Here is a 14,034-nt window from a genome sequence, read left to right on the forward strand (position 1 = left end):
GATGCCTCGTAAAGCTGCCTGGTGGCAGCGCAATTGTTACCATTTAAAGAGTAGTTTTTGCTTGTACAGCTTAAATCAATTCCCTCAATGAAGCCAATTATACTGGCAAAAGGATTTCACTTTTTACGCTTTTGCCAGTATAGCAGAATTAATCCTCCCGCTCTTGCTAACATGCTGATGCTGAGCTAGTTGATATTTAAAATAAAAAGTTGATATTTTAAATAATTCATACACAAAGTTATGGAAGGTATTTAGAACAACCTCAGCCACCCTATGCAGGAGAGCCCCACCGAAGGCAACAGAGCAACTGTGGTCTGGGGCTTTGTCCCTCTCAAAACGGTGTTCCTTCAGTTTGAGAATAATTGTGGTGTCCTCAGTGCTGAGACCCTGCACTTCTTCAAAGTTCTACAGGTGGGGTGGGGTGGTCACTGAGGTGGTAAGGAGGGCAAGGGAAGCAAGAGTTGAGGTGCAGGCAGGAAAGCAGACTGAGTTCAAAATAGAATTACTCATAAATGAGTATACAAATAATATGTCCCTCATAATAATTAAATAATCCAGCAACTATATAATGTTCTCTCATACCATGGTGTGTGTTTATTGGCCTTTTCAAACAAATACTGCAAAACTTCCTAAAAGGACTTGGACATGCCTCATCATCCCAATGGCAGGGCTGCTGTCCTTGCGCAGTGTAACATCAATGTCCCTACACTCATGACTTCTTCCTTGCCTGTCCCAGACTCCAATAGGCTACATCCAAGGAACAAAGCGTGTAAGCTACTTTTGGATCCTTCAGGATGTGGCAGGATGATATATATACACATTTGAGATATATTAGGAAAGCTTGGAAAAGAACCCAGATCATTCTGATTTGCTACAACAGTGTAACTGTAGTTGGCATTATACAGGACAGACAGTTCCTGACTCAAACAGCTCCTAGTCTGAGCAATGTGGAGAGAGAAATCACCAGATAATTCCAGACAAGCCTGGAAACCCCCTCCAAAAGGAATTAATAATGTTGTTTTTATACTTAACTTTCTTTAGCATTTGTTATTAGCTTTTTGACTGACAGTGTTGTGCTTTAATCATTCCACCATACACTTCTTGTGAGGACTCCTTTTTTACAAGCAGAGAAGGAATGCAGGGTTCCCAGCATGGTGGTGAGGCTACAGAGCACGGGGGAAGAATGGAAAAAAACATGAGGGCTAGGAAGACGAAAAAAAATCCCAACCCACTGGAGAGAACCATGGGAGCAGTACTGCTCTGGGAAGGAGGCAGAAGAAACCTACTGTATACAACCCAGGAGTTGCATGAACAACAGGAGAGCACTGCTTGGTCCTGTGTGCGGACAAGACCGAGCGTGCTCCAGGGCCTTCTCCAAACTGCTCGTGTAGCTGGGCTGTAATATAAAGAGACGTCTGGGGAGCAGTTAATATCTCTATATATAAAACATGAAATTGAAAGCCATTAGTGTATTACTTTACACAGTGTTTTTCCAGAGGGAATATTCCACTGAAGAATTTATTTTCCCTGGTGTGCCATTCTGTGATCATCCGGTATTATTTTTATGAGGCATTTGGACATGGAATAATGTAGTGTCTATGCAAACACTTCTCAGCTTTCTTTGTTAACATCTGAGTAGAACATGTGGGAATCTTTTCTTCCCCTCCTCCTCTTCTCACATTCATAATTCAGTCAGCTCTTGTATACTTCAACATTTATTTTCCTCTTTGACCAAGGCATCTCTCCATTTGCTGGAGAAGCTGTCTATATGTAGTCTGGCTGTACTTCTTGTGTCAGGAGACCTGGGTCTGTTTCCTAACTCAAATATATACCCTTGTAATCTCTGGCAAATCACTTGGTGCCTGTCTACCTCTGTTCTCTCTTTGAGCAAAGGGCATAAAGACATCTTCTCTGCCTCCCAAAGGTACCCTGAGGCTACATTCCTGCACGGCTCTGAGGCATTCCCCAACTACACTGCTGGTGGCCAGGTACAAACCAAAGAGCAGCACAACATAAGTCTTGGCCAACTTCTCCCCTTGAGGTTGGTATTTCCTTAGGCTTTCCTTCCTCTTTCTGGGTTTTTCCACAGAAGATTCCCATTCAGGCAGTGACAAACTTAATCCATCTACATTTATGAGAAGTCCAGCTTCTGCTATTATGTACACAGACAGAAAAGCTCCTGTAAACTCTTGCACAGGAAAACTTAAAGAAAGCTTCCTTTTTCATAAGTTTATATGCAAATTATAACACCGTGGCCTGGAGCAAACCATGTTTTTCATGAGACATGGCCACTCCAGTAAGAATCAAAATACAAACTCTGTGCCTAGCACCACCCCCAACTGACTCACTCGCCCAAAGGGTAAAAGCAAGTAAGCCAAAATATTCAAATTTGGGACCTTACAGTTAGGTGGCTGGATCCATGTAAAGGCATATGAGCAAATACATGGCTGATCTGGCTTGCAGTGATGTGGCCGTTAGAGGCTGCACCTTCTGCAGACTTTGGTGCAATCTGGGAACTCACAAGACTTGTGTAAAAACAGGTCACCTCCCCCAGCTCCTGCACCTCGCTCAAATTTGGTTAAAAATGGCTATTAGTTTCAAGCATTATTGGTGAGGGAGGAACTGACAGAGAAGCACATGCACACAGGCGGTGTGATTGCACAAGCCTCATTTCCTTAGAAAACCAGAAAAACCCCACTAAAAACAATGTATCTATCATTATGTCTGATAAAAACAAAACAAAGGTCTGCTTTTCCTGTGTGCCAGTTACCAAGGGCGAAGGTATTTGTGGTTGGACTCACCACAATTAAGTGCCCACACATGTTCTCCATTTTAATATTTTCACACTGGTTGAAATAACCCAGTCCGTTGTGTGCAGAATGCCCATGAGTGAATACAGAACAAGTTGCACTGCTTATTGGGAAAGAAGTAGCAAAGGCAAAGCTTGCAAGACTCAAGAACAAACAGATTGCACAAAAAAGATTACACAAATAATCTAAGAGAAAAATAGCAGGCAGCGTATTACAGTAGAAACATAGAACAACGTGACCCATTTGCTTCCCACAGAGACAAACAGCACTTAAAAGGCAGCTTAAAGACAAAGGACAAAATTAGTACTAAACTGCATGAAGATGAAACTATGTCATTTCAACATTCTTCTTTTGCCCCTTCAGTCTCTTTTAGGTCTTTTTTCAAGATCATTTCAGCAAAACTAGAAGGTGATACGTTGGCAGCAAGCCTGGGAGACTGGAGTCCTCTATTTTTGCATGAAAGAGGTTCATAACCTTGTCCATGACCTTCCTTCAGCCTAGCCTGGCTGCCACATGTTGGTCTTACCTTGGGGGCACATAGAGAGGTGCCCACAGAGGCTCCCCTGCTGAAACTGCTGGAAATACCATTATTACTGACTGGATCACAAGGAAAGAATTCAACAGCTGAAAGGAAACATCACCTACTATATACCTTATTCTGAAACCCCATTTACTGTCTTTTGTTGTACAAGAAATTTGAATCTGATGGAAGAGAGGGAAGGGAGGAGAGGAGCTCATATTGCACATGCTGCTACATTCTAACTTCTCATTATTTTATTACTATTATTACATGGGTTTTGCTTATACCACCACAGATCCTGGCTGCTCAGACCACGGAACCACCCTGTTGTGCTGACTATTGGACAAACACAGATTTCAAAGAAGGGCCCAACTGCAGGAGTTTACAATCTAATACAAGCAATAACAACCAGGTATAGATAGGAAATACAAAGAAGCAACCAGACAAAACTGATCAGCAAGGAAAATTGTGGTCTCAGCACTCTAAACGTTTTACTGTTGACAAGGAGCCTGTAGAGAGCCAGGCAAAGGAAGAGGTTAAGGAAGAATTTGAAAGAGGATCCAGAGGGAGTTTGAGGGAAGTTTAATGGGATGCTTCTGAGGAAAGGACAAAGACAGCACAAAAGGGAACGTACGTGCTTGAACACAGACACCTGCAGATAGGAAGGATGAGTTAATATGTCACTGGGGAATACTAGAGAAAAAAAAGGGTGGGAATAGGCCATTACAGGCCATGCAAGTAAAGACAAGAAGCTTCTGTTTGATATGATGCAGAAATGAAACCAGAGGAGAGATTAAGAGGCGGGAATGATCTGGCCTATGTTACAAGCTAGAGAGTGATTTCTGCAGCTGCATTCTAGTTGTGCATGAACAGGGAGAAACTGCATTTTTAGAAAAGGATGTTGCAGAGATTCAAGGTCACTGGAGCTTGGATGCAGGTTTTATCTGTGAAGATGAATAGGAAAGGCCATAATCTGAGCTGTTACTCAGCAAGATTCTTAAGATTTGGCCAGAGTCTTGGGTGTGATCTGGAGATGAGGAATTAGATACAGGATGTCCAACCTTATCTGGGACATGAGTCACTTTTAAGTGTCAGATTAAGAATGTGAGCCCATCAGACAAACATCCACCACTGAAGATGGATGATGGAACAGGTACATGCCATTCTAATGCTTATGGCATAATATTCTGATAGCAATCATACTGAAGCCAAATACAGAGGTAATGTAACTCCATCCAGCTAGCTTGAGATGCTCCTGTTTGTACATCCAAGGACTGCATTAGCCTTTTTTAGGCTACAGCATTATTTGTCTGTCATACCTACTTAGACACTAAGCCATCAGGGGCACCGACCATCTCTTGCTATGTGATATACAGTGCCTAACAGACAATTCAGGCAATAACTAGAGATACTAAAAGTAAAGAAAGCAGAGAGAAAATGTGCAAACCTCTTTACAAAAGGTTTAAATTCATTAATTCAAAGCATGTATTCTATGTGGAGAGGAGATAGGGGATAATTTTCTGATAAAAGCATCAAAGTAGGAAGGTTCTGCATTTGCTGAAATGTAGGGAAAAAAATGTTGATATCTCAAAAACTTCATGATGGAAAAAACTGCTTCCCACCTAACTGTACTGTGGGAATATACCAGAAGGTCATATCCTCAGTGCCTATCAATTACACAATTCCCCTTGATCAGCTAAGTGTATTCCCCATTTCTCACTGCAGCCCTGATACACTATGCAAGAAAGAACTAAAGAAATACAGCATACTGCCTTTACAAAAGTGTACTGAGAACATTTTTTAAAATACGTAAATACATTGAACAAAATCTCTCGCTAAAAGTTCCCCTGGCAGCCTCAAGACACCCAGTATTTCCGCTGCGTTATTTCTCTAATCATCTCTGTTTAGAGTTCGCCAGCAAATGCATTTTAGAGATTCATGACACATTCTGCTTTTGGATGGCTTTGAATCAGCTGGCAGTAAATGTGGAAAAATCATTATTCCTAATGAAGAAATATTGATGACAAAACAGCATTTCGAGGACAACGTTGACCATAAGTCAACAATGTAACAAGATTTTCCCCTCTCTCCCTCTTCTTTCCTAGTGACTTTTATCCAAGGGTTTTCAAGCATTTCCCAAGCACATAAGATTCCTCAGGGCACCTATGTCAGACAGGCACAATTATTCCAATTTAAAGGGATACAGGTGCACAAGTTAATCCACCAGGATAACAGTGTAACAGCAGGCCTTAACTGCCAGTACACCTTAATCAAGTTCAGTCTCAGCAGTAGAGGTCCTGAAACTCATAGGCACACAAGGGGTCCTGGGTTCCTTGATTTGTCCAAAGGGAATAAAATAGGAATCACTGATCCACAAGAGAGGATTTATTCCCTTCCTGTGGAGCATGGGAGGTATGTGTCCAACTGTGATTATGTTAGGGAAAGATGCACTGATTATATTTGTCCCAGAGTTATTCCAACATTTTGGCACTCAGGACACTGCAGTAGCAACACAAAGGGAAACCCAAAGGTAGTTTGTGCATTTTGTAGGAAACTATGGTATTTTTCTCATCTCATCCTTGCCTTCCTTACCTACCCTTTTTTTACTTTTGAACTCAGACTTCTCACTGAGTGGGAAGCCCTTGGGCAACGGTTTATTGTGCCAGGATCCAAGCTTTAAGTTTCGCCATTTGACAGTAGCAGGCTGTATGCATCACTTTTCTTACACGGTCTTTGGACACGAGACAGATCAATCTTAATTCCCTCTTCTTCACCAGACATCAGAAAACACAATCTTTCACAGTAAACAGAGCTTCATGCTGTAACGTGTGCCTGTAACACTTCATAAATTAAATCCAAGGCCATGATTTAATTACTGTGTCCTGGTTATTCTGTTTTAACTGTGTTGCACTTGTACTCCAGATTTACAAGTCTCTGCAGTGACCTCCTTGTCATTTGTACTGTGCTTGTCCAGCAGTAGCTGCACTCTCCTGTTGTTTGCACCCCTCTCCTCCAACCACAATACAACTTCATATTCTCACTTTGCTTGGCTGCAAACCTGACACATTCTCAGTATGCCCCAGAGGTCCCATTCCACTCCACACAGCAAATGCACTGTGCAGGCTCATGCTGCTAACACTTTACTGTACCTTTTCAAATGCTTCTCCATGCTGCTCATCACAAGGTTACTATCCCAGCCAGTCACTAGATCTCATGGTGAATCCTTCTAACACCCCAGGAGGGTGAAGGACTGTTAGGACACCTAACATGCAGGTGGGGAACTTGAGACCCACACAGGTTAAATAACTTTCTGAAGGTCACACAAGGAGCTTGTGACGGAGCCAGGAACTCAGACTGCATCTTCTCAATCCCAGCCTAGTCTCTTTAACCACAAAACCATCTCTGAAAAGGCTTGATGGTGAGACAGGCTTGCAGAACAAAAGCTCCTCCATTTCAGAGGGAGCACCCAGCATTCCTGCTGGAATCCCCTCCCTGGCAGGAGGAACATGCTCCCTGCATGGCCCATGCTGTGGCTCTCTGGCAGCCTGGCTGAGCCATGTATCAACTGAGCATGAAGAGTTTTGTGCCTCTGCTATTGTCCTCTGTTTAATGAGAGAGGAAGAGAGGCCTGTGCTTCCTTCAGCATTCATGTGGTTATGGTCGCTGTCCCTTACATGTCTACATCACCCTCTCCTCAACTCTCTGGGACACAAGAGACAATTTAGCTTGTTTCTGATATAAGCAGATTATGATGAGTTCTTACCAAATTGGCAGAGGTACCTTCCTAAATTATTGCAACCACAATGCATCACTGCCACAAAATAAAGGTTCAGAAGAGCACTCCTGATTTTCTCACAAAGTTGTAAAAATTCAAGTTGAACAGGATCTTGAGAGGTCACGGAAACTATCATACTGTCTCAAAGGCAGGATCAACTCTACACCATTCTTGACAGATACTTGTTTAACCTGTTCCCAAGAACCTCCAGCAATGGAGACTTCACCAACAACTTGGGCAAAAAATTTCAGTGAGTACTTAACCTTACCACTAGGCAAGCCTTTCTTTCCATCCAACCAAAATGTCCCTTGCAGTAATCTAAGCCAATGACTTTTTACTCTACCCACAATGGACATAAAGAACATGTATGGGCTTGGTTTAGTCTACCCCAGTTGTATGGGAAGCTTCTAAAGTGTGATCTTCACGAAACCTAAAGCAAAGTTGCCCCCCACTTCACTCCCCAGGGAAGGCACCTTGCAATGTAGGCAAATGTTGATCTGACCGTGTGCCCAACACATTGATGAGTACCAGGCCCCCACCTTGGGTGATCTGCAGTGAGTGTCCCAGCCCAGTGGGGGTCAGTGATGCTCTACAATATTTAAGGTCCCAAATACATCTTTTGCAGCATGCTTTGCTTTTTTTTTTTGTGTGTGTGTGTGTGTGTGTTGTATTTTTTTGGTTACATTGTGTCAACTTTTTGGCACATGTTTTACCATGTGCAAAGGGGTTGAAATAGAGCCTCAGTAACATCTGGAGACAAAAGAAAGGGGATGAAAAAAAGATTGTGAGAGAGGAAACATTCCTCCCTTTGCTGATCAGTCAAGGAAATGCAAGGGAGAGAGTAAAATGCACTGTATATATTTCCTTCATATTTCCTTTAGAAATGTTTTGTTTAATGCTGATGAAAGTTGCCAGATGACAGAGACTACAGTTGTATATCACTGAAGAGCCCCAGCCCGGGAAACGGAGGAGTATTGTCTGCATAGCTTTGCCAGGCGCTCTCAGCCAGGGCATAGGAGGTTGTCTCTGGAAGCAACAGCAATTCCTCCTCCAGGCCCTGTTTCCCCCTGGCTCTCCAACACTGCAAACAGGGTGCCATGTCCCATGTTGCTTCCTGGGCACTCCTTGCTACCTGCTTCTTTTGCTTCTTTTCACTACTGCTCCCAGACTGGGCTTAATGCTAGGCATGGATATCATTAAGAAAATTAGTTTTAAGTTGCAAGTATAGAGTTGGATGGAAAGAAGTAACATTTCTTTCTTTTTTTTTTTTTTTAATTAAAAAGATGTTTGTGTTTGGGGGCGAGGCTTTCCAAGCACTGGTTTGCACAAAAAAACCCATGCGACAAATGCTTAACTATATAAGGAATGCAAATCAATTCATTTGGTAAAAAGAAAATAATTTAAAAAAATGCCTATTTTCACAAAAGTCCCCCACCTTCCTGTGCCATCACTCCTCTCCTTCAGGGAAAACTGACCACACATAGGATGTTAAAAAAGCAAGAGACAAAAACTTCTTTTTTTCCTAAATAAAAATGGGGTAAAATATGTAAAGGCTGTAAGAAAGGGGGGGTTTTCAATGCTTTCAAAAGGTGAGGAAGCTCTTCTTTTATTTTACTTTCATAGGAAAATAAGAGTTTTTGAAACAAAGATGACTCTTCTCCTTGGAACACATCACTAACATTGAAATCTTATTTTTCAGTGAGACCTTACTATTACATGGCACCCAGAGAACAACCTCAGCAGCTCTTCACTAAACCCCCTGTGAAGCTGAGGGTATCAACTAAGTCTTAGTGAGACAGGCAGGAAACTTCTCTCTGGGCAACTTATCCCAAAGCTGATATTGTGGGGTTTTGCCCCCCCGGGAAGGACCTTAGCGAGGCAAACTGTTGCTGGCAGAGCTGTGGATCAGACAAATTTTGGCAGTTCTGGTCATCCCAACAGCAACAATCACTGAGTTAGGTCCCTTTGCACTTACACTTGCAAAGCCACATTGCATGATAAGCCCTGGACAGTGGAAGGACCAAATATATGACAGCACACAACGTGCTTGTCTGGACCTCCTGTGGGGAAAGAAAGGCAGGATAGGAGGCAGAAATCACTCCTCCTCCCACCCTCATCAAGGGCCATGGGTAGGGAGGGATTTCCTGCGTGATCTCCTGGTCTGCTGGGCTCACTCTATAATGCTGCACCAGATTTCAGGATCCTCTTTTGGAAAGCCACAAAAAATACCTTGCAATCACTGGGAGGACCAGTAGAGGAAGCCCCCACCAGTCGGTAGGTGGGGGCAGCTCTCCTTGACCCGTCTGGGCCCCCTTGCAGGTGTCTCTCTGAGCGTGCTGTCCCAGCCTGCTCACCCACTGACTCAGGAGATTAGACTTGCTGGTAGAGCAGTGGAGGGTAGTTTCAGGGGCTGCTGCACCCGACCCCGTACATAAGCAGTGGCTGCAAACAGAGCAGATCTGGAGGCCAGACAAGTTGGTCTCCTATTCAGATGCTTGGTGTTCGTTATGCAACGGTTCATGCATCTCCTTCCACCCACTCTCCTCCAGGTGGGGAGGACCAGCGACCAGCTGCCCACAGGCTCATGCTGCTGCTCAGTGCAAACATATGTAGATCAAATTCTACTTAGCTCCTGCTTTTTTAAGAGCTGAACTGAGGGTGCAGTCAGAAGGGACCAGCTAAGACTCACACTGATACAGACAGCAGACTTTACATCTAGGTCAAAAAATTTGTTGTCTTTTATTGTGTTCCCAAAGGACTACATTGAGGTTTGCTGCTTTCAGCACGAAAGCAGTCCCAAGCGATGGGTCAAGGCCCTGTGATGTTAGATGCTCAACAAAGACAATGCAAACAGTGTCCCCTTTCCCAATGACTTTTACCTCCAACTGCTTCCATGTTGCACAAGGGCACTTCAAAACACTTCTGTCCCCCAGCCCAGCCAATCCATTTCATAAGCCCAGGACAGGCGCCATTAGTATGTTCACCAGACTCAAGCCTAGCCAAAAATCACACCCGCTGCTGGGCATGAATGACTTAATTCACTCTTCCATAGCCTGGCTGTGCTCCAGCTGGTATTCAGCAGCTTGTCTCTGCCTTGCTGCATAACTGGGAGGGTGGTGGCATGAAGTGATTTTTACCAAAGGCTCTGTTCAGCAGAGAAGGTGAAAACGTCTGAGTAATGGCAAAGTTTTGAGTCAGAGATGCTTCCCGTGCCAATGGCTCTGGCCTACCAACCTGGCATGCCTTCCGCATGCCTGCCTGAGGAAAAACGTCTGACAAAAAACAAGAAACAGGGAGGGAACCTGTCTTCCCCCTGCCAAAAGTGAAAAAAAGAAAAAAAGAAGGGTGGAGAAAGGCTGGATCCCACAAAGAGTAGAGTCCTGAACAAATGGCAGCTCTCATATCCCCAACAGCTTTGAGGCCTAGGGTTTTCAAAGGTGTCTGATGGCATTAGAAGAAGATGTCCCACCAAATTTCAACCAGCACCTCATTTATTTACGGTCTTTTGAAAACCCTGCCTTTCACAATCCGGCACCGGCCCAAAGCTTCCTTGCTGTTTTGAAACATGCGCTGTCTGTGTGTTGACAGCAGCCCTGCCATAAATCACATCCATCAGGCACTGGAAACCGCCTCACCTGTACACCGACCATCTGCCATCCCTTGCACTGAATTCCATCACTCCAAAGTTCTCAGCAGCTGGAATCAACTAAATCTGTTTTTTCTCATTAAAGCATCCTACTGGACAGAGGTTTCCTTCTTTGCCCCAAAATCTGGGACTTTTCCAACCAGGTGCAAGGTCCAGTATTTGTTTACTCTCTTGGACAAGTAACAGGAGCTTTACAACCTGGGATGAAGAGGCACTCCCATTTGGAGGGGACATGCAATATTTGTTTCTTCTCAGGATTATCAAACATGTCATAACCTTAAAACGTGACATTGGTATTGAGAGCAAAAGTCCTTTTAAAATAACGTCTGATGTTGGTGACACCATATTAATTATACTCATGTAATTACACAATAATTACAATTCTGGTTATCCTTTGGGTCATGGGACCTGCTTTTACTGGCTGAGGTAGATGGAAAGTAATACCGATAACTCTCTAAACTATTTTCAAAATGACCTCCCTGTGGCACACACTGCATATCAGGAGTCCATGATGCAGCAATATGATATCAAGTATCCATAGATCATTATTCTCACCTGATTGTCACATTCTTAGAGCTTTATGGAAAAGGAGACAAAAGTTTTCTTGCTTGGTCTCCATTAGAAGTTAATTAGTGTAAAATATGAGATACATATTTATAAAAATTATTATTTTATTTAAAGAAAGTATGTGGAAAACCCATCTGCACAATTGCATGTGTCACTCTCACACATCCTACAGATTTTGATTCATAATTAGCAAGGCTTAAAAAATAATAAGTTAAAAAAACCCACACACCATAAAGCCAAGCTCTTTAGCGGCCCTAAGACTGCTCTGTCTGAGGTGGTAGTTTAGACTCCAGAGCCTGTTGACTAGCAGTAGGAGACATAGGAAATGTGGGTTCTGATCCATATTTATCATGATACAGAATGTCCTGACATTTAACCTGAAGTCCTCCATGAGGAGGCTCTGATCAGCATCTACAAAGGCGCGCTCAATGTATTACTCATCACATTTCTAAGATGGAAGGTTCTTTCTAAATTGGCTTCCGCACGAAGGGCACCAATCCCGGTCTCCTGAATTATTCACACAATTCTTGACCTGAGAATTTTGCACTGATGGAAACTGAAACCCCAAAAGCTTTCCCTCTATGTAACAGGGCTGAACCAATTGAAAAGGACCGATCGGATATTCAGAGGTCATGATGAGTCCTGCCAGTCCAATGTCCTTAAGCAGGCATTAGAAAAGGCTATAATCAGTGGGGATTATAAGCATTTGCCACAAAATTGGTGTTGAAAAACCTCCTGAACATCCCGAAACAGTGACGGCAACCTCCATACGAACAAAGATGGCAAATCACTGTGCTCTGAACTTTCAGAGTGTTCTTTGCTGGTTTCCTACATACATGGGAGTTCACTGTGAAGATGGTAAGCATATTTAATCCTCATTAAGCACTTTGGTATGACAGTAGGGAAAACTGATGGACTTGTTTACATGTGATAACAGAATCATTTGAAATCTACTAGACCTCCAAATTTAGATCTGAAGTATGTGTAGAGACACTTATTTCAGTTTATCCCAAGACTGATTTTAACTGGTGTAAACTTAGTCAACTTCAGGTACTTTTGAATTTATATGACCAATCCCAGAAAGCCAACGCTGCTTTAAGTAAGTTGGTTTCCATTTGCACCTAAAATGATGAAGCTTTGTTATGTTGACAAAGTCAGATGTGATGGGTAAACTGGGGAAGCTATTATTCACACCCCAGCATAGGAAACCGTGTGGGAGATTTTCGTCCCAGTGAAAGCCTACAACTTGCAAACGTGAGCATCCAAAACAGAGAACTGCAGCAACATGAGACCCAATGCAAATGTTTGAGACTTCAAACATCTTGGAAATATCTTTCATTGTTTTGCACTGTTCTAAGCATCCCCTTTGCAGCCTCTCAACAGATGAGGACCTGTGAAATAACATGCATTATGCGGCTCCTGGGAAGTCTCCAACCCATGTTCTAGACCAGGTGACTCCAGAAGCATTTGAGTTAAGCTTCAGATCCATGTCCAAACATTAGAACACCTGCAAATAGTCTGACTTCCAGTACTGCTTCACAAGAAAGTCAAAGCAACCTCTCCATAACAAGAAAGAGATAGACTGCCATTTTGGAAACCACAGACTAAAGACTTAGGAACTTCTTTTCCTGCAGATGAGCCCTGTCTGAGGTACTAAGGGTCATGATGGGATATGCCTAGCTAAGAGGGACACAGAACTAGTAAAACACTTGCTCGGGGGAAACACTACAAATATCTCATTTTATCATATTATTTCCACTACATATTGCTTTGTTCTCCTGTGTCCCCAGAGCACAAGCATGAAGCCACTGCACACACTGATCTCCTGAGAGCCTAGGCTATACTTAGCCAGACCTCTAGACAAGCTGATGTCAGTTCGCACATCTTCTAGTCAACGCACACCTATTGAGATGTGACCCGCTATACGTCACAATTAGACCATGCTCCAAAACATCATCCTGTAAAATGTTACTTGTTCTTCCGAACAGCTGCAATTTTGCAAGGCCAGAACAGCTCTTGTAATCAGACATTTGCTGGATGCACACCATTCCTACTTGCTGCCTAACAGCTGTTATTCAGTCTCAGGACTTTGGTCATTTATAAGAGAGACTCAAGGCCACAGGTCAGCCTTCTCCTTATCCATCCTAAATGAAAGAAAGTTGTTCTGCAAAGGGCAATGGGCAGTGAGGCTGTGCATGAACACCTTCCAATTGTAAAAAACAGAAGGAAGCTGAGTTTGGGCAGACCTGAAACAGCTTAGTTATGGCTCCTCACCCAATGGCGTGAGTAAAGAAATAACAGAAAAACCACCAAGATCCCAAGACTAATTGGCTTTCTATGAAGTATTGTTTTTGTTTAAAAGACCAAGCCACACTTAGATCAATGGGCCTTATGAACAAAGCCCTTTACTTATGAACATGGCATGACCAGGGCTAGCTCAGGGCACAGATCTGCAATGCCAGAACAGAAATGTCCCTCTGCCCTAAGCTTGGGGATGGCCTCTTCTTAGGTGTCTGCCTCTGAATCTCCTGCTGAGGATCCTGAAACTTGTGTTATCTGCACAGTTTTCTGCCTAGACCTGAAAGTATATGAGCAAACAGAGCAGTTTCCATTCCTCACTCGGAATAGAGACAGCAGTGCAGAAAGAGACTGAGAATTTAAATGACCAGCTTTCACTAGGAGCTGGCCATATAACTGACACAGCCCTTCTGGCTCT

At 43.2% G+C, this 14,034-nt stretch overlaps 1 protein-coding gene across 22 annotated transcripts in view; it reads right to left on the reverse strand.

Moving 5' to 3' along the window:
- LPP (LIM domain containing preferred translocation partner in lipoma) overlaps nt 1-14,034 on the reverse strand; it is a 348,295-nt gene that overhangs the window by 60,076 nt on the left and 274,185 nt on the right. The gene's annotated exons all lie outside the window — the stretch shown is intronic.

The sequence above is a fragment of the Strix aluco genome, chromosome 9 (assembly GCF_031877795.1).
Source record: "Strix aluco isolate bStrAlu1 chromosome 9, bStrAlu1.hap1, whole genome shotgun sequence".
Lineage (NCBI taxonomy): Eukaryota > Metazoa > Chordata > Aves > Strigiformes > Strigidae > Strix > Strix aluco.